This window comes from Muscardinus avellanarius (genome assembly GCF_963383645.1).
Source record: "Muscardinus avellanarius genome assembly, chromosome: 2".
NCBI lineage: Eukaryota > Metazoa > Chordata > Mammalia > Rodentia > Gliridae > Muscardinus > Muscardinus avellanarius.
The window spans coordinates 119,049,194-119,071,043 of NC_137787.1; positions in this window are offsets into that span (position 1 = coordinate 119,049,194).

Consider the following 21,850-nt stretch of genomic DNA (forward strand, 5'->3'; position numbering starts at 1 on the left):
TGCCCTAGAACAAAGCCGGGAGGCAAGCTTCATGAGGACTGCGTTATTCCTGCCAGAGCATTCTCAGCCGCTCCTCAAACTTCCACACTCACAGGTGTGGATGGTTAAACCCCAAATTGAGACGGGCACAGGGGTTCACCCTTGTACTCCCCGTGCTTGAAAGACAGAGACCAGAGGATCACAGTTTCGCTGCCAAATTCGGTTACCTGGTGAGGCTTTTTGGCAATTTAGTGAGTCCCGGGTTCCAAGGAAAACATAAAACGGGTAAGGAAGTCGAGCCCACATGGATAAAACGCCTTGGGTTCAACCCCAGTACCACCAAGAGGAAAAGTGAAAAAAAAAAGAAAAATAAAAAACAAATCCTAAGTGGGAATTAGGCACTTGACACAGAATCACAGATGCCTGACCTGCTAGGCTCCCGCAGGCAGACAGGACCTGGAGAGTAGCGGGTTTTTGTAGCTGGAAGCAGGGTCCCGCATGCACTGCACCCCGACCCTCTTCTGCCCTCAGGTTCTTGCTGTTAGCTGGGGTCTGCCCTCACCTGCGGATTCCCTACTCCCTGCCTATGCTTTGTTTATTAACCCAACAAGGGGCCCTCCCTCCATTTAATGGGCCCTGCCCCCAGACGCTGAACATGCTAGGATGTTTGTGCTTTCCCCTGGGCTCATCTGTCCTGGGCTCCCAAGCACTTCCCAGGCTCCCTGCTTGGGGCAAACCTATCTCCTGTGTGAGACAGGCTCTTTGAGCAGGCTCAGTTCGGGCTGCTTCAAGGCGCCATATGGGAGGAGATTCACCTTCAGAAGGATTGGGCTACACAGTTCCACAGGTTCCCTCACTTCCCGGGTGTTTCCAGGGCTGAACATGGAGGTCTTGGGTTGAAAGCCCTAACCAGAATGCCAAGGCACTCTTTGTTTCACCCTGCCTTCTGAGGGAACCACCCTGGGGCTTTTGGGTGCCTTAGAAAAAAGCCAGGAGGCAAGCTTCGCGAGTTCTGCATTATTCTTGCCAGAGCATTCTCGGCCGCTCCTCAAACTTCCACACTCACAGGTGTGGATGGTTAAACCTAAAATTGAGAATTGCATAGGGGTTCACCCTTGTACTCCCTGCGCTTAAAAGACAGAGACCAGAGGATCACAGTTTCGCTGATAAATTTGGTTACCCGGTGAGGTTTATTGGCAATCTCGTGAGTCCCGGGTTCCAAGGAAAACATAAAACGGGTAAGGAAGTCGAGCCCACATGGATAAAATGCCATGGGTTCAACCCCAGTACCACCAAGAGGAAAACTGAAAAAAAATAAAAAATAAAAAACAAATCCTAAGTGGGAATTAGGCACTTGACACAGAATCACAGATGCCTAACCTGCTAGGATTCCGGAGGCAGACAAGACCTGGGCAGTAGCTGGTTTTGGAGCTGGAGGCAGTGTCCCGCAAGCACTGCACCCCGACCCTCTTCTGCCCTCAGGTCCTTGCTGTTAGCTGGCTGGGGTCCGCCCTCACCCGTGGATTCCCTACTCCCTGCCCTTGCTTTGTTTATTCACCCAACCAGGGGGCCTCCCTCCATTTAATGGGCCCTGTCCCCAGACCCTGCCCATGCTAGGATGTTTGTGCTTTTTCCTGAGGACATGTGTCCTGGGCTCCCAAGCACTTCCCTGGCTACCTACTTGGGGCAAACCTATCTCCCCTGTGAGACATGCTCTTTGCTCAGGATCAGTTCCGCTGCCTCAAGGTGCCATATGGGAGGAGAGTCAGCTTCAGAAGGATTGGGCTACACAGTTCCACCGGTTCCCTCAATTCCCGGGTGTTTCCCGGACTGTCCATGGCGGTCTTGGGTTGAAAGCCCTACCCAGAATGCCAAGGCACTCTTTGTTTCACCCTGCCTTCTGAGGCAACCACCCTGGGGCTTTTGGGTGCCCTAGAAAAAAGCGGGGAGGCAAGCTTCGCGAGGACTGCGTTATTCCTGCCAGAGCATTCTCGGCCGCTCCTCAGACTTCCACACTCACAGGTGGGGATGGTTAAACCCCAAATTGAGACGGCCATAGGGGTTCACCCTTGTACTCCCCGCGCTTGAAAGGCGGAGACTGGAGGATCACAGTTTCGCTGCCAAATTCGGTTACCTGGTGAGGCTTTTTGGCAATCTCGTGAGTCCCGGGTTCCAAGGAAAACATAAAATGGGTAAGGAAGTCGAGCCCACATGGATAAAACGCCTGAGTTCAACCCCAGTACCACCAAGAGGAAAAGTGGAAAAAAAAATAAAAATAAAAAACAAATCCTAAGTGGGAATTAGGCACTTGACAAAGAATCACAGATGCCTTACCTGCTAGGCTCCTGCAGGCAGACAGGAACTGGGCAGTAGCTGGATTTTGTAGCTGGCGGCAGGGTCCCGCAAGCACTGCAAGCTGAACATCTTCTGCCCTCAGGTCCTTGCTGTTAGCTGGGGTCCGCCCTCACCCAGGGATTCCCTACTCACTGCCCGTGCTTTGTTTATTCACCCAACCAGGGGGCCTCCCTCCATTTAATGGGCCCTGTCCCCAGACCCTGCACATGCTAAGATATTTGTGCTTTCCCCTGGGGACATCCGTCCTGGGCTCCCAAGCACTTCCCGGGCTCCCTCCTTGGGGTAAACCTATCTCCCCTGTGAGACAGGCTCTTTGCGCAGGCTCAGTTCGGGCTGCCTCAAAGCGCCATATGGGAGGAGAGTCACCTTCAGAAGGATTGGGCTACACAGTTCCACCGGTTCCCTCCCTTCCCCGGTGTTTCCCAGGCTGACCATGGAGGTCTTGGATTGAACGTCCTACCCAAAAGGCCAAGGCACTCTTTGTTTCACCCTGCCTTCTGAGGGAACAACCCTGGGGCTTTTGAGTGCCCTAGAACAAAGCCGGGAGGCAAGCTTCATGAGGACTGCGTTATTCCTGCCAGAGCATTCTCAGCCGCTCCTCAAACTTCCACACTCACAGGTGTGGATGGTTAAACCCCAAATTGAGACGGGCACAGGGGTTCACCCTTGTACTCCCCGTGCTTGAAAGACAGAGACCAGAGGATCACAGTTTCGCTGCCAAATTCGGTTACCTGGTGAGGCTTTTTGGCAATTTAGTGAGTCCCGGGTTCCAAGGAAAACATAAAACGGGTAAGGAAGTCGAGCCCACATGGATAAAACGCCTTGGGTTCAACCCCAGTACCACCAAGAGGAAAAGTGAAAAAAAAAAGAAAAATAAAAAACAAATCCTAAGTGGGAATTAGGCACTTGACACAGAATCACAGATGCCTGACCTGCTAGGCTCCCGCAGGCAGACAGGACCTGGAGAGTAGCGGGTTTTTGTAGCTGGAAGCAGGGTCCCGCATGCACTGCACCCCGACCCTCTTCTGCCCTCAGGTTCTTGCTGTTAGCTGGGGTCTGCCCTCACCTGCGGATTCCCTACTCCCTGCCTATGCTTTGTTTATTAACCCAACAAGGGGCCCTCCCTCCATTTAATGGGCCCTGCCCCCAGACGCTGAACATGCTAGGATGTTTGTGCTTTCCCCTGGGCTCATCTGTCCTGGGCTCCCAAGCACTTCCCAGGCTCCCTGCTTGGGGCAAACCTATCTCCTGTGTGAGACAGGCTCTTTGAGCAGGCTCAGTTCGGGCTGCTTCAAGGCGCCATATGGGAGGAGATTCACCTTCAGAAGGATTGGGCTACACAGTTCCACAGGTTCCCTCACTTCCCGGGTGTTTCCAGGGCTGAACATGGAGGTCTTGGGTTGAAAGCCCTAACCAGAATGCCAAGGCACTCTTTGTTTCACCCTGCCTTCTGAGGGAACCACCCTGGGGCTTTTGGGTGCCTTAGAAAAAAGCCAGGAGGCAAGCTTCGCGAGTTCTGCATTATTCTTGCCAGAGCATTCTCGGCCGCTCCTCAAACTTCCACACTCACAGGTGTGGATGGTTAAACCTAAAATTGAGAATTGCATAGGGGTTCACCCTTGTACTCCCTGCGCTTAAAAGACAGAGACCAGAGGATCACAGTTTCGCTGATAAATTTGGTTACCCGGTGAGGTTTATTGGCAATCTCGTGAGTCCCGGGTTCCAAGGAAAACATAAAACGGGTAAGGAAGTCGAGCCCACATGGATAAAATGCCATGGGTTCAACCCCAGTACCACCAAGAGGAAAACTGAAAAAAAATAAAAAATAAAAAACAAATCCTAAGTGGGAATTAGGCACTTGACACAGAATCACAGATGCCTAACCTGCTAGGATTCCGGAGGCAGACAAGACCTGGGCAGTAGCTGGTTTTGGAGCTGGAGGCAGTGTCCCGCAAGCACTGCACCCCGACCCTCTTCTGCCCTCAGGTCCTTGCTGTTAGCTGGCTGGGGTCCGCCCTCACCCGTGGATTCCCTACTCCCTGCCCTTGCTTTGTTTATTCACCCAACCAGGGGGCCTCCCTCCATTTAATGGGCCCTGTCCCCAGACCCTGCCCATGCTAGGATGTTTGTGCTTTTTCCTGAGGACATGTGTCCTGGGCTCCCAAGCACTTCCCTGGCTACCTACTTGGGGCAAACCTATCTCCCCTGTGAGACATGCTCTTTGCTCAGGATCAGTTCCGCTGCCTCAAGGTGCCATATGGGAGGAGAGTCAGCTTCAGAAGGATTGGGCTACACAGTTCCACCGGTTCCCTCCATTCCCGGGTGTTTCCCGGACTGTCCATGGCGGTCTTGGGTTGAAAGCCCTACCCAGAATGCCAAGGCACTCTTTGTTTCACCCTGCCTTCTGAGGCAACCACCCTGGGGCTTTTGGGTGCCCTAGAAAAAAGCGGGGAGGCAAGCTTCGCGAGGACTGCGTTATTCCTGCCAGAGCATTCTCGGCCGCTCCTCAGACTTCCACACTCACAGGTGGGGATGGTTAAACCCCAAATTGAGACGGCCATAGGGGTTCACCCTTGTACTCCCCGCGCTTGAAAGGCGGAGACTGGAGGATCACAGTTTCGCTGCCAAATTCGGTTACCTGGTGAGGCTTTTTGGCAATCTCGTGAGTCCCGGGTTCCAAGGAAAACATAAAATGGGTAAGGAAGTCGAGCCCACATGGATAAAACGCCTGAGTTCAACCCCAGTACCACCAAGAGGAAAAGTGGAAAAAAAAATAAAAATAAAAAACAAATCCTAAGTGGGAATTAGGCACTTGACAAAGAATCACAGATGCCTTACCTGCTAGGCTCCTGCAGGCAGACAGGAACTGGGCAGTAGCTGGATTTTGTAGCTGGCGGCAGGGTCCCGCAAGCACTGCAAGCTGAACATCTTCTGCCCTCAGGTCCTTGCTGTTAGCTGGGGTCCGCCCTCACCCAGGGATTCCCTACTCACTGCCCGTGCTTTGTTTATTCACCCAACCAGGGGGCCTCCCTCCATTTAATGGGCCCTGTCCCCAGACCCTGCACATGCTAAGATATTTGTGCTTTCCCCTGGGGACATCCGTCCTGGGCTCCCAAGCACTTCCCGGGCTCCCTCCTTGGGGTAAACCTATCTCCCCTGTGAGACAGGCTCTTTGCGCAGGCTCAGTTCGGGCTGCCTCAAAGCGCCATATGGGAGGAGAGTCACCTTCAGAAGGATTGGGCTACACAGTTCCACCGGTTCCCTCCCTTCCCCGGTGTTTCCCAGGCTGACCATGGAGGTCTTGGATTGAACGTCCTACCCAAAAGGCCAAGGCACTCTTTGTTTCACCCTGCCTTCTGAGGGAACAACCCTGGGGCTTTTGAGTGCCCTAGAACAAAGCCGGGAGGCAAGCTTCATGAGGACTGCGTTATTCCTGCCAGAGCATTCTCAGCCGCTCCTCAAACTTCCACACTCACAGGTGTGGATGGTTAAACCCCAAATTGAGACGGGCACAGGGGTTCACCCTTGTACTCCCCGTGCTTGAAAGACAGAGACCAGAGGATCACAGTTTCGCTGCCAAATTCGGTTACCTGGTGAGGCTTTTTGGCAATTTAGTGAGTCCCGGGTTCCAAGGAAAACATAAAACGGGTAAGGAAGTCGAGCCCACATGGATAAAACGCCTTGGGTTCAACCCCAGTACCACCAAGAGGAAAAGTGAAAAAAAAAAGAAAAATAAAAAACAAATCCTAAGTGGGAATTAGGCACTTGACACAGAATCACAGATGCCTGACCTGCTAGGCTCCCGCAGGCAGACAGGACCTGGAGAGTAGCGGGTTTTTGTAGCTGGAAGCAGGGTCCCGCATGCACTGCACCCCGACCCTCTTCTGCCCTCAGGTTCTTGCTGTTAGCTGGGGTCTGCCCTCACCTGCGGATTCCCTACTCCCTGCCTATGCTTTGTTTATTAACCCAACAAGGGGCCCTCCCTCCATTTAATGGGCCCTGCCCCCAGACGCTGAACATGCTAGGATGTTTGTGCTTTCCCCTGGGCTCATCTGTCCTGGGCTCCCAAGCACTTCCCAGGCTCCCTGCTTGGGGCAAACCTATCTCCTGTGTGAGACAGGCTCTTTGAGCAGGCTCAGTTCGGGCTGCTTCAAGGCGCCATATGGGAGGAGATTCACCTTCAGAAGGATTGGGCTACACAGTTCCACAGGTTCCCTCACTTCCCGGGTGTTTCCAGGGCTGAACATGGAGGTCTTGGGTTGAAAGCCCTAACCAGAATGCCAAGGCACTCTTTGTTTCACCCTGCCTTCTGAGGGAACCACCCTGGGGCTTTTGGGTGCCTTAGAAAAAAGCCAGGAGGCAAGCTTCGCGAGTTCTGCATTATTCTTGCCAGAGCATTCTCGGCCGCTCCTCAAACTTCCACACTCACAGGTGTGGATGGTTAAACCTAAAATTGAGAATTGCATAGGGGTTCACCCTTGTACTCCCTGCGCTTAAAAGACAGAGACCAGAGGATCACAGTTTCGCTGATAAATTTGGTTACCCGGTGAGGTTTATTGGCAATCTCGTGAGTCCCGGGTTCCAAGGAAAACATAAAACGGGTAAGGAAGTCGAGCCCACATGGATAAAATGCCATGGGTTCAACCCCAGTACCACCAAGAGGAAAACTGAAAAAAAAATAAAAAATAAAAAACAAATCCTAAGTGGGAATTAGGCACTTGACACAGAATCACAGATGCCTAACCTGCTAGGATTCCGGAGGCAGACAAGACCTGGGCAGTAGCTGGTTTTGGAGCTGGAGGCAGTGTCCCGCAAGCACTGCACCCCGACCCTCTTCTGCCCTCAGGTCCTTGCTGTTAGCTGGCTGGGGTCCGCCCTCACCCGTGGATTCCCTACTCCCTGCCCTTGCTTTGTTTATTCACCCAACCAGGGGGCCTCCCTCCATTTAATGGGCCCTGTCCCCAGACCCTGCCCATGCTAGGATGTTTGTGCTTTTTCCTGAGGACATGTGTCCTGGGCTCCCAAGCACTTCCCTGGCTACCTACTTGGGGCAAACCTATCTCCCCTGTGAGACATGCTCTTTGCTCAGGATCAGTTCCGCTGCCTCAAGGTGCCATATGGGAGGAGAGTCAGCTTCAGAAGGATTGGGCTACACAGTTCCACCGGTTCCCTCCATTCCCGGGTGTTTCCCGGACTGTCCATGGCGGTCTTGGGTTGAAAGCCCTACCCAGAATGCCAAGGCACTCTTTGTTTCACCCTGCCTTCTGAGGCAACCACCCTGGGGCTTTTGGGTGCCCTAGAAAAAAGCGGGGAGGCAAGCTTCGCGAGGACTGCGTTATTCCTGCCAGAGCATTCTCGGCCGCTCCTCAGACTTCCACACTCACAGGTGGGGATGGTTAAACCCCAAATTGAGACGGCCATAGGGGTTCACCCTTGTACTCCCCGCGCTTGAAAGGCGGAGACTGGAGGATCACAGTTTCGCTGCCAAATTCGGTTACCTGGTGAGGCTTTTTGGCAATCTCGTGAGTCCCGGGTTCCAAGGAAAACATAAAATGGGTAAGGAAGTCGAGCCCACATGGATAAAACGCCTGAGTTCAACCCCAGTACCACCAAGAGGAAAAGTGGAAAAAAAAATAAAAATAAAAAACAAATCCTAAGTGGGAATTAGGCACTTGACAAAGAATCACAGATGCCTTACCTGCTAGGCTCCTGCAGGCAGACAGGAACTGGGCAGTAGCTGGATTTTGTAGCTGGCGGCAGGGTCCCGCAAGCACTGCAAGCTGAACATCTTCTGCCCTCAGGTCCTTGCTGTTAGCTGGGGTCCGCCCTCACCCAGGGATTCCCTACTCACTGCCCGTGCTTTGTTTATTCACCCAACCAGGGGGCCTCCCTCCATTTAATGGGCCCTGTCCCCAGACCCTGCACATGCTAAGATATTTGTGCTTTCCCCTGGGGACATCTGTCCTGGGCTCCCAAGCACTTCCCGGGCTCCCTCCTTGGGGTAAACCTATCTCCCCTGTGAGACAGGCTCTTTGCGCAGGCTCAGTTCGGGCTGCCTCAAAGCGCCATATGGGAGGAGAGTCACCTTCAGAAGGATTGGGCTACACAGTTCCACCGGTTCCCTCCCTTCCCCGGTGTTTCCCAGGCTGACCATGGAGGTCTTGGATTGAACGTCCTACCCAAAAGGCCAAGGCACTCTTTGTTTCACCCTGCCTTCTGAGGGAACAACCCTGGGGCTTTTGAGTGCCCTAGAACAAAGCCGGGAGGCAAGCTTCATGAGGACTGCGTTATTCCTGCCAGAGCATTCTCAGCCGCTCCTCAAACTTCCACACTCACAGGTGTGGATGGTTAAACCCCAAATTGAGACGGGCACAGGGGTTCACCCTTGTACTCCCCGTGCTTGAAAGACAGAGACCAGAGGATCACAGTTTCGCTGCCAAATTCGGTTACCTGGTGAGGCTTTTTGGCAATTTAGTGAGTCCCGGGTTCCAAGGAAAACATAAAACGGGTAAGGAAGTCGAGCCCACATGGATAAAACGCCTTGGGTTCAACCCCAGTACCACCAAGAGGAAAAGTGAAAAAAAAAAGAAAAATAAAAAACAAATCCTAAGTGGGAATTAGGCACTTGACACAGAATCACAGATGCCTGACCTGCTAGGCTCCCGCAGGCAGACAGGACCTGGAGAGTAGCGGGTTTTTGTAGCTGGAAGCAGGGTCCCGCATGCACTGCACCCCGACCCTCTTCTGCCCTCAGGTTCTTGCTGTTAGCTGGGGTCTGCCCTCACCTGCGGATTCCCTACTCCCTGCCTATGCTTTGTTTATTAACCCAACAAGGGGCCCTCCCTCCATTTAATGGGCCCTGCCCCCAGACGCTGAACATGCTAGGATGTTTGTGCTTTCCCCTGGGCTCATCTGTCCTGGGCTCCCAAGCACTTCCCAGGCTCCCTGCTTGGGGCAAACCTATCTCCTGTGTGAGACAGGCTCTTTGAGCAGGCTCAGTTCGGGCTGCTTCAAGGCGCCATATGGGAGGAGATTCACCTTCAGAAGGATTGGGCTACACAGTTCCACAGGTTCCCTCACTTCCCGGGTGTTTCCAGGGCTGAACATGGAGGTCTTGGGTTGAAAGCCCTAACCAGAATGCCAAGGCACTCTTTGTTTCACCCTGCCTTCTGAGGGAACCACCCTGGGGCTTTTGGGTGCCTTAGAAAAAAGCCAGGAGGCAAGCTTCGCGAGTTCTGCATTATTCTTGCCAGAGCATTCTCGGCCGCTCCTCAAACTTCCACACTCACAGGTGTGGATGGTTAAACCTAAAATTGAGAATTGCATAGGGGTTCACCCTTGTACTCCCTGCGCTTAAAAGACAGAGACCAGAGGATCACAGTTTCGCTGATAAATTTGGTTACCCGGTGAGGTTTATTGGCAATCTCGTGAGTCCCGGGTTCCAAGGAAAACATAAAACGGGTAAGGAAGTCGAGCCCACATGGATAAAATGCCATGGGTTCAACCCCAGTACCACCAAGAGGAAAACTGAAAAAAAATAAAAAATAAAAAACAAATCCTAAGTGGGAATTAGGCACTTGACACAGAATCACAGATGCCTAACCTGCTAGGATTCCGGAGGCAGACAAGACCTGGGCAGTAGCTGGTTTTGGAGCTGGAGGCAGTGTCCCGCAAGCACTGCACCCCGACCCTCTTCTGCCCTCAGGTCCTTGCTGTTAGCTGGCTGGGGTCCGCCCTCACCCGTGGATTCCCTACTCCCTGCCCTTGCTTTGTTTATTCACCCAACCAGGGGGCCTCCCTCCATTTAATGGGCCCTGTCCCCAGACCCTGCCCATGCTAGGATGTTTGTGCTTTTTCCTGAGGACATGTGTCCTGGGCTCCCAAGCACTTCCCTGGCTACCTACTTGGGGCAAACCTATCTCCCCTGTGAGACATGCTCTTTGCTCAGGATCAGTTCCGCTGCCTCAAGGTGCCATATGGGAGGAGAGTCAGCTTCAGAAGGATTGGGCTACACAGTTCCACCGGTTCCCTCCATTCCCGGGTGTTTCCCGGACTGTCCATGGCGGTCTTGGGTTGAAAGCCCTACCCAGAATGCCAAGGCACTCTTTGTTTCACCCTGCCTTCTGAGGCAACCACCCTGGGGCTTTTGGGTGCCCTAGAAAAAAGCGGGGAGGCAAGCTTCGCGAGGACGAGGACTGCGTTATTCCTGCCAGAGCATTCTCGGCCGCTCCTCAGACTTCCACACTCACAGGTGGGGATGGTTAAACCCCAAATTGAGACGGCCATAGGGGTTCACCCTTGTACTCCCCGCGCTTGAAAGGCGGAGACTGGAGGATCACAGTTTCGCTGCCAAATTCGGTTACCTGGTGAGGCTTTTTGGCAATCTCGTGAGTCCCGGGTTCCAAGGAAAACATAAAATGGGTAAGGAAGTCGAGCCCACATGGATAAAACGCCTGAGTTCAACCCCAGTACCAGCAACAGGAAAAGTAAAAGAAAAAAAAAATAAAATAAAAATAAAAAAATCCTAAGTGGGAATTAGGCACTTGACAAAGAATCACAGATGCCTGACCTGCTAGGCACCCGCAGGCAGACAGGACCTGGGCAGTAGCTGGTTTTTGTAGCTGGCGGCAGGGTCCTGCTTGCAATGCACCCCGACCATCTTCTTCCCTCAGGTCCTTGCTGTTAGCTGGGGTCCGCCCTCACCCGCGGATTCCCTACTCCCCGCACATGCTTTTTTTATTCAACCAACCAGGGGGACTCCCTCCATTTAATGGTCCCTGTTCCCAGACCCTGCCCATGCTATGATGTTTGTGCTTTCCACTGGGGACATCTGTCCTGGGCTCCCAAGCACTTCCTGGGCTCCCTCCTTGGGGCAAACCTATCTCCCCTGTGAGACAGGCTCTTTGAGCAGGCTCAGTTCGGGCTGCCTCAAGGCGCCATATGGGAGGAGAGTCACCTTCAGAAGGATTGGGCTACACAGTTCCACCAGTTCCCTCCTTTCCCAGGTGTTTCCCAGGCTTACCATGGAGGTTTTGGGTTGAAGGCCCTACCCAGAATGCCAAGGCACTCCTTCTTTCACCCTGCCTTATGCGGGAACCACCCTGGGGCTTTTGGGTGCCCTAGAAAAAAGCCGGGAGGCAAGCTTCGCGAGGACTGCATTATTCCTGCCAGAGAATTCTCGGCCACTCCTCAAACTTCCACACTCACAGGTGTGGATGGTTAAACCCCAAATTGAGACGGGCATAGGGGTTCACCCTTGTACTCCTGGTGCTTGAAAGGCAGAGACCGGAGGATCACAGTTTCGCTGCCAAATTCGGTTACCTAGTGAGGCTTTTTGGCAATTTAGTGAGTCCCGGGTTCCAAGGAAAACATAAAACTGGTAAGGAAGTCGATCTCGCATGGATAAAACGCCAAGGGTTCAACCCCAGTACCACCAAGAGGAAAAGTAAAATAAAAAATAAAAATAAAAAACAAATCCTAAGTGGGAATTAGCACTTGACACAGAATCACAGATGCCTGACCTGCTATGCTCCCGCAAGAAGACACCACCTGGCAGTAGCTGGTTTTTGTAGCTTGTGGCAGGGTCTGGCACGCAGTGCACCCCGACCATCTTCTGCCCTCAGGTCCTTGCTGTTAGCTGGGGTCCGACCTAACCTGCGGATTCCGCATGCTTTGTGCTTTGTTTATTCACCCAACCCGAGGGCCTCCCTCCATTTAATGGGCCCTGTCCCCAGACCCTGCCCATGCTATGATGTTTGTGCTTTCCCTTGGGGACATCTTTCCTGGGCTCCCAAGCACTCCTTGGGCTCCCTCCTTGGGGCAAACCTATCTCCCCTGTGAGACCCCTCTTTGAGCAGGCTCAGTTCGGGCTGCCTCAAGGCGCCATATGGGAGGAGAGTCACCTTCAGAAGGATTGGACTACACAGTTCCACCAGTTCCCTTCTTTCCCGGGTGTTTCCCGGGCTGACCATGGAGGTCTTGGGTTGAACGCCCTACCCAAAATGCCAAGGCACTCGTTCTTTCACCCTGCCTTCTGAGGGAACCACCCTGGGGCTTTTGGGTGCCCTAGAAAATAGCCGTGAGGCAAGCTTCGCGAGGACTGCGTTATTCCTGCCAGAGCATTCTCGGCCGCTCCTCAAACTTGCACACTCACAAGTGTAGATGGTTAAAACCCCGATTGAGCCGGGGATAGGGGTTCACCCTTCCTCTCCCCGTGCTTGAAAGGCGGAGCCTGGAGGATCACACTTTTGCTGCCAAAGTCGGTTACCTAGTGAGGCTTTTTGGCAATTTAGTGAATCCCGGGTTCCAAGGAAAACATAAAACGGGTAAGGAAGTCGAGCTCGCATGGATAAAACGCCGTGGGTTCAACCCCGGTACCACCAAGAGGAAAAGTAAAATAAAAAATAAAAATAAAAAACAAATCCTAAGTGGGAATTAGGTAACTCACACAGAATCACAGATGCCTGACCTGCTAGGCTCCCGCAGGAAGACACCACCTGGCAGTAGCTGGTTTTTGTAGCTGGCGGCAGGGTCCTGCACGCACTGCACCCTGACCATCTTCTGGCCTCAGGTTTTTGCTGTTAGTCGGTGTCCGCCCTCACCTGCGGATTCCCTACTCACCGCGCATGCTTTGTGCTTTGTTTATTCACCCAACCCGAGGGCCTCCCTCCATTTAATGTGCCATGCTTCCAGACCCTGCCCATGATATGATATTTGTGCTTTCCCCTGGGGACATTTGTCCTGGGCTCCCAACCACTCCCCGGGCTCCCTCCTTGGGGCAAACCTATCTCCCCTGTGAGACCGATCTTTGCGCAGGCTCAGTTCGGGCTGCCTCAAGGCGCCATATGGGAGGAGAGTCACATTCTGAAGGATTGGGCTACACAATTCCACCGGTTCCCTCCTTTCCTGGATGTTTCCTGGGATGACCATGGAGGTATTGGGTTGAAGGCCCTACCCAGAATGCCAAGGCACCCTTTGTTTCACCCTGCCTTCTGAGGGAACCACTTGGGGCTTTTGGGGGCCCTACCAAAAAGCCGGGAGGCTAGCTTCGCGAGGACTGCGTTATTCCTGCCAGGTCATTCTCGGCCGCTCCTCAAACTTCCACACTCACAGGTGTGGATGTTTAAAACCCCGATTGAACCGGGGATAGGTGTTCAACCTTGTACTCCCTGCGCTTGAAAGGCAGAGACTGGAGGATCACAGTTTCGCTGCCAAATTCGGTTACCTAGTGAGGATTTTTGGCAATTTAGTGAGTCCCGGGTTCCAAGGAATACACAAAACGGGTAAGTAAGTCGAGCACGCATGGATAAAACGCCGTGGGTTCAACCCCAGTACCACCAAGAGGAAAAGTAAAATAAAAAATAAAAATAAAAAACAAATCCTAAGTGGGCATTAGGCACTTGACACAGAATCACAGATGCCTTACCTGCTAGGCTCCCGCAGGAAGACACCACCTGGCAGTAGCTGGTGTTTGTAGCTGGCGGCAGGTTCCGGCACGCACTGCACCCCAATAATCTTTTGCCCTCAGGTCCTTGCTGTTAGCTAGGGTCTGCCCTCACCCGTGGATTCCCTACTCCCCGCGAGTGCTTTGTTCATTCACCCAACCTTAGGGCCTCCCTCCATTTAATGGGCGCTGTCCCCAGACCCTGCCCATGCTATGATGTTTGAGCTTTTACCTGGGGACATCTGTCCTGGGCTCCCAAGCACTCCCTGGCTCCCTCCTTTGGGCCAACCTTTTTCCCCTGTGAGACTGCTCTTTGAGCAGGCTCAGTTCGAGCTGCCTCAAGGCACCATATGGGAGGAGAGTCACCTTCAGAAGGATTGGGCTACACAGTTCCACCGGTTCCCTCCTTTCCCGGTTGTTTCCCGGGATGACCATGGAGGTCTTGGGTTGAAGGCCCTACCCAGAATGCCAAAACACTCCTTCTTTTACCCTGCCTTCTGAGGGAACCACCCTGAGGCTTTTGGGTGCCCTAGAAAAAAGCCTAGAGGCAAGCTTCTCGAGTACTGCGTTATTCCTGCCAGAGCATTCTCGGCCGCTCATCAAACATCCACACTCACAGGTGTGGATGTTTAAAACCCCGATTGAACCGGGGATAGGTGTTCAACCTTGTACTCCCTGCGCTTGAAAGGCAGAGACTGGAGGATCACAGTTTCGCTGCCAAATTCGGTTACCTAGTGAGGATTTTTGGCAATTTAGTGAGTCCCGGGTTCCAAGGAAAACACAAAACGGGTAAGTAAGTCGAGCTCGCATGGATAAAACGCCGTGGGTTCAACCCCAGTACATCCAAGAGGAAAAGTAAAATAAAAAATAAAAATAAAAAACAAATCCTAAGTGGGCATTAGGCACTTGACACAGAATCACAGATGCCTGACCTGCTAGGCTCCCGCAGGAAGACACCACCTGGCAGTAGCTGGTTTTTGTAGCTGGCGGCAGGGTCCAGCATGCACTGCACCCCAATAATCTTCTGCCCTCAGGTCCTTGCTGTTAGTTGGGGTCCACCCTCACCCGCGGATTCCCTACTCCCCGGGAGTGCTTTGTTCATTCACCCAACCTGAGGGCCTCCCTCCATTTAATGGGCCCTGTCCCCAGACCCTGCCCATGCTATGATGTTTGTGCTTTCCCTTGGGGACATCTTTCCTGGGCTCCCAAGCACTCCTTGGGCTCCCTCCTTGGGGCAAACCTATCTCCCCTGTGAGACCCCTCTTTGAGCAGGCTCAGTTCGGGCTGCCTCAAGGCGCCATATGGGAGGAGAGTCACCTTCAGAAGGATTGGACTACACAGTTCCACCAGTTCCCTTCTTTCCCGGGTGTTTCCCGGGCTGACCATGGAGGTCTTGGGTTGAACGCCCTACCCAAAATGCCAAGGCACTCGTTCTTTCACCCTGCCTTCTGAGGGAACCACCCTGGGGCTTTTGGGTGCCCTAGAAAATAGCCGTGAGGCAAGCTTCGCGAGGACTGCGTTATTCCTGCCAGAGCATTCTCGGCCGCTCCTCAAACTTGCACACTCACAAGTGTAGATGGTTAAAACCCCGATTGAGCCGGGGATAGGGGTTCACCCTTCCTCTCCCCGTGCTTGAAAGGCGGAGCCTGGAGGATCACACTTTTGCTGCCAAAGTCGGTTACCTAGTGAGGCTTTTTGGCAATTTAGTGAATCCCGGGTTCCAAGGAAAACATAAAACGGGTAAGGAAGTCGAGCTCGCATGGATAAAACGCCGTGGGTTCAACCCCGGTACCACCAAGAGGAAAAGTAAAATAAAAAATAAAAATAAAAAACAAATCCTAAGTGGGAATTAGGTAACTCACACAGAATCACAGATGCCTGACCTGCTAGGCTCCCGCAGGAAGACACCACCTGGCAGTAGCTGGTTTTTGTAGCTGGCGGCAGGGTCCTGCACGCACTGCACCCTGACCATCTTCTGGCCTCAGGTTTTTGCTGTTAGTCGGTGTCCGCCCTCACCTGCGGATTCCCTACTCACCGCGCATGCTTTGTGCTTTGTTTATTCACCCAACCCGAGGGCCTCCCTCCATTTAATGTGCCATGCTTCCAGACCCTGCCCATGATATGATATTTGTGCTTTCCCCTGGGGACATTTGTCCTGGGCTCCCAACCACTCCCCGGGCTCCCTCCTTGGGGCAAACCTATCTCCCCTGTGAGACCGATCTTTGCGCAGGCTCAGTTCGGGCTGCCTCAAGGCGCCATATGGGAGGAGAGTCACATTCTGAAGGATTGGGCTACACAATTCCACCGGTTCCCTCCTTTCCTGGATGTTTCCTGGGATGACCATGGAGGTATTGGGTTGAAGGCCCTACCCAGAATGCCAAGGCACCCTTTGTTTCACCCTGCCTTCTGAGGGAACCACTTGGGGCTTTTGGGGGCCCTACCAAAAAGCCGGGAGGCTAGCTTCGCGAGGACTGCGTTATTCCTGCCAGGTCATTCTCGGCCGCTCCTCAAACTTCCACACTCACAGGTGTGGATGTTTAAAACCCCGATTGAACCGGGGACAGGTGTTCAACCTTGTACTCCCTGCGCTTGAAAGGCAGAGACTGGAGGATCACAGTTTCGCTGCCAAATTCGGTTACCTAGTGAGGATTTTTGGCAATTTAGTGAGTCCCGGGTTCCAAGGAATACACAAAACGGGTAAGTAAGTCGAGCACGCATGGATAAAACGCCGTGGGTTCAACCCCAGTACCACCAAGAGGAAAAGTAAAATAAAAAATAAAAATAAAAAACAAATCCTAAGTGGGCATTAGGCACTTGACACAGAATCACAGATGCCTTACCTGCTAGGCTCCCGCAGGAAGACACCACCTGGCAGTAGCTGGTGTTTGTAGCTGGCGGCAGGTTCCGGCACGCACTGCACCCCAATAATCTTTTGCCCTCAGGTCCTTGCTGTTAGCTAGGGTCTGCCCTCACCCGTGGATTCCCTACTCCCCGCGAGTGCTTTGTTCATTCACCCAACCTGAGGCCTCCCTCCATTTAATGGGCCCTGTCCCCAGACTCTGCCCATGCTATGATGTTTGTGCTTTCCCCTGGGGACATCTTTCCTGGGCTCCCAAGCACTGCCTGGGCTCCCTCCTTGGGGCAAACCTATCTCCCCTGTGAGACAGGCTCTTTGCGCAGGCTGAGTTCCGGCTGCCTCAAGGCGCCATATAGGAGGAGAGTCACTTTCAGAAGGATTGGGCTACACAGTTCCACTGGTTCCCTCCTTTCCTGGGTGTTTCCCGGGCTGACCATGGAGGTCTTGGGTTGAAGGCCCTACCCAGAATGTCAAGGCACTCCTTCTTTCACCCTGCCTTATGCGGGAACCACCCTGGGGCTTTTGGGTGCCCTAGCAAAAAAGCCGGGAGGCAAGCTTCGCGAGGACTGCGTTATTCCTGCCAGAGCATTCTCAGTTGCTCCTCAAACTTACACACTCACAGGTGTGGATGGTTAAAACCCCGATTGAGACAGGAATAGGGTTCACCCTTGTACTCCCTGGGCTTGAAAGGTGGAGCCTGGAGGATCACAGTTTCGCTGCCAAATTCGGTTACCTACTGAGGCTTTTTGGCAATTTATTGAATCCCGGGTTCCAAGGAAAACACAAAACGGGTAAGTAAGTCGAGCTCGCATGGATAAAACGCCGTGGGTTCAACCTCGGTACCACCAAGAGGAAAAGTAAAATTAAAAATAAAAATAAAAAACAAATCCTAAGTGGGAATTAGGAAACTCACACAGAATCACAGATGACTTACCTGCTAGGCTCCCGCAGGAAGACACCACCTGGCAGTAGCTGGTTTTTGTAGCTGGCGACAGGGTCAGGCATGCACTGCACCCCAATAATCTTCTGCCCTCAGGTCCTTGCTATTAGCTGGGGTCTGCCTTAATCCGCAGATTCCCTACTCCCCGCGCATGCTTTGTTTATTCACCCAACCCATGGGGCTTTCTCCATTTAATGTGCCGTGCTTCCAGACCCTGCCCATGCTATGATTTTTGTGCTTTCCCCTGGGGACATCTGTCCTGGGATCCCAAGCACTCCCTGGGCTCCCTCCTTGGGGCAAACCTATCTCCCTTGTGAGACCCCTCTTTGAGCAGGCTCAGTTCGGGCTGCCTCAAGGCGCCAAATGGGAGGAGAGTCACCTTCAGAAGGATTGGGCTACACAGTTACACCAGTTCCCTCCTTTCCCATGTGTTTCCCGGGCTTACCCTGGAGGTCTTGGGTTGAAGGCCCTACCCAGAATGCCAAGGCACTCCTTCTTTCACCCTGCCTTATGCAGGAACCACCCTGGGGCTTTTGGGTGCCCTAGAAAAAAGCCGGGAGGCAAGCTTCGCGAGGACTGCTTTATTCCTGCCAGAGAATTCTTGGCTGCTCCTCACTTTCACACTCACAGGTGTGGATGGTTAAAACCCCGATTGAGACGGGCATAGGGGTTCACCCTTGTACTCCCTGCGCTTGAAAGGCAGAGACCGGAGGAACACAGTTTTGCTGCCAAATTCGTTTACCTAGTGAGGATTTTTGGCAATTTAGTGAGTCCCGGGTTCCAAGGAAAACATAAAACGGGTAAGGAAGTCGAGCTCGAATGGATAAAACGCCTTGGGTTCAACCCCAGTACATCCAAGAGGAAAAGTAAAATAAAAATAAAAAACAAATCCTAAGTGGGAATTAGGTAACTCACACAGAATCACAGATGCCTGACCTGCTAGGCTCCCGCAGGAAGACACCACCTGGCAGTAGCTGGTTTTTGTAGCTGGCGGCAGGGTCCTGCGCGCTCTGCACCCTGACCATCTTCTGCCCTCAGGTTTTTGCTGTGAGGTGGGGTCCGCCCTCACCTGCGGATTCCCTACTCACCGCGCATGCTTTGTGCTTTGTTTATTCACCCAACCTGAGGGCCTCCCTCCATTTAATGTGCCATGCTTCCAGACCCTGCCCATGATATGATATTTGTGCTTTCCCCTGGGGACATCTGTCCTGGGGTCCCAAGCACTCCCTGGGCTCCCTCCTTGGGGCAAACCTATCTCCCCTGTGAGACCGATCTTTGCTCAGGCTCAGTTCGGGCTGCCTCAAGGCGCCATATTGGAGGAGAGTCACCTTCAGAAGGATTGGGCTACACAGTTCCACCGGTTCCCTCCTTTCCTGGATGTTTCCCGGGATGACCATGGAGGTCTTGGGTTGAAGGCCCTACCCAGAATGCCAAGGCACTCCTTCTTTCACCCTGCCTTCTGAGGGAAACACCCTGGGGCTTTTGGGTGCCCTACCAAAAAGCCGGGAGGCTAGCTTCGCGAGGACTGCGTTATTCCTGCCAGAGCATTCTCGGCCGCTCCTCAAACTTCCACACTCACAGGTGTGGATGTTTAAAACCCCGATTGAACCGGGGATAGGTATTCAACCTTGTACTCCCTAGCTTGAAAGGCGAAGACTGGAGGATCACAGTTTCGCTGCCAAATTCGGTTACCTAGTGAGGATTTTTGGCAATTTAGTGAGTCCCGGGTTCCAAGGAAAACACAAAACGGGTAAGTAAGTCGAGCTCGCATGGATAAAACACCGTGGGTTAAACCCCAGTACCACCTAGAGGAAAAGTAAAATAAAAAAAATAAAAAACAAATCCTAAGTGGGCATTAGGCACTTGACACAGAATCGCAGATGCCTGACCTGCTAGGCTCCTGCATGAAGACTCCACATGGCAGTAGCTGGTTTTTGTAGCTGGCGGCAGGTTCCGGCACGCACTGTACCCCAATAATCTTCTGCCCTCAGGTCCTTGCTGTTAGCTGGGGTCTGCCCTCACCCGCGGATTCCCTACTCCCCGCGAGTGCTTTGTTTATTCACTCAACCCGGGGACCTCCCTCCATTTAATGGGCAGTGCTTCCAGACCCTGCCCATGCTATGATGTTTGTGCTTTCCCCTGGGGACATCTTTCCTGGGCTCCCAAGCACTCCCTGGGCTCCCTCCTTGGGGCAAACCTATCTCCCCTGTGAGACCCCTCTTTGAGCAGGCTCAGTTCGGGCTGCCTCAAGGCGCCATAAGCGAGGAGAGTCACCTTCTGAAGGATTGGACTACACAGTTCCACAGGTTCCCTCTTTCCCGGGTGTTGCCCGGGCTGACCATGGAGGTCTTGGGTGAACGCCCTACCCAAAATGCCAAGGCACTCCTTCTTTCACCCTGCCTTCTGAGGGAACCACCCTGGGGCTTTTGGGTGCCCTAGAAAATAGCCGTGAGGCAAGCTTCGCGAGGACTGCGTTATTCCTGCCAGAGCATTCTTGGCCGCTCCTCAAACTTGCACACTCACAGGTGTGGATGGTTAAAACCCTGATTGAGCCGGGGATAGGGGTTCACCCTTGTACTCCCCGCGCTTGAAAGGTGGAGACTGGAGAATCAAAGTTTCGCTGCCAAATTCAGTTACCTAATGAGGCTTTTTGGCAATTTATTGAGTCCCGGGTTCCAAGGAAAACACAAAACGGGTAAGTAAGTCGAGCTCGCATGGATAAAACGCCGTGGGTTCAACCCCATTACCACCAAGAGGAAAAGTAAAATAAAAAATAAAAATAAAAACCAAATCCTAAGTGGGAATTAGGAAACTCACACAGAATCACAGATGCCTGACCTGCTAGGCTCCGCCAGGAAGACACCACCTGGCAGTAGCTGGTGTTTGTAGCTGGCGGCAGGTTCTGGCACACACTGCACCCAATAATCTTCTGCCCTCAGGTCCTTGCTGTTAGCTGGGGTCCGCCCTCACCCGCGGATTCCCTACTCCCCGCGAGTGCTTTGTTCATTCACCCAACCTGAGGGCCTCCCTCCATTTAATGGGCCCTGTCCCCAGACCCTGCCCATGCTATGATGTTTGTGCCCTCCCCTGGGGACATCTGTCCTGGGATCCCAAGCACTCCCTGGGCTCCCTCCTTGGGGCAAAACCTATCTCCCCTGTGAGACCCCTCTTTGAGCAGGCTCAGTTCGGGCTGCCTCAAGGCGCCATATGGGAGGAGAGTCACCTTCAGAAGGATTGGACTACACAGTTCCACAGGTTCCCTCTTTCCCGGGTGTTTCCCGGGCTGACCATGGAGGTCTTGGGTTGAAGTCCCTACCCAAAATGCAAATACACTCCTTCTTTCACCCTGCCTTATGCGGGAACCACCCTGGGGCTTTTGGGTGGCCTAGAAAATAGCCGGGAGGCTAGCTTCGCGAGGACTGCATTATTCCTGCCAGAGCATTCTCTGCAGCTCCTCAAACTTCCACACTCACAGGTGTGGATGTTTGTAACCCTGATTGAACCGGGGATAGTTATTCAACCTTGGACTCCCTACGCTTGAAAGGCGGAGACTGGAGGATCACAGTTTCGCTGCCATATTCGGTTACCTAGTGAGGCTTTTTGGCAATTTAGTGAGTCCCGGGTTCCAAGAAAAACACAAAACGGGTAAGTAAGTCGAGCTCGCATGGATAAAACGCCGTGGGTTCAACCCCAGTACCACCAAGAGGAAAAGTAAAATAAAAAATAAAAATAAAAAACAAATCCTAAGTGGGCATTAGGCACTAGACACAGAATCCAGATGCCTGACCTGCTAGGCTCCCCCAGGAAGACACCACCTGGCAGTAGCTGGTTTTTGTAATCTTCTGCCCACAGGTCCTTGCTGTTAGTTGGGGTCTGCCCCGACCCGCGGATTCCCCACTACCCGCGAGTGCTTTGTTCATTCACCCAACCTGAGGGCCTCCCTCCATTTCATGGGCCCTGTCCTCAGACCCTTCCCATGTTATGATGTTTGTGCTTTCCCCTGGGCACATCTTTCCTGGGCTCCCAAGCACTCCCTGGGCTTCCTCCTTGGGGCAAACCTTGGAGACCCCTTTGAGACCCCTCTTTGAGCAGGCTCAGTTCGGGCTGCCTCAAGGCGCCATATGGGAGGAGAGTCATCTTCAGAAGGATTGGACTACACAGTTCCACAGGTTCCCTCTTTCCCGGGTTTTTCCCGGGCTGACCATGGAGGTCTTGGGTTGAACGCCCTACCCAGAATGTCAAGGCACTCCTTCTTTTACCCTGCCTTATGCGGGAA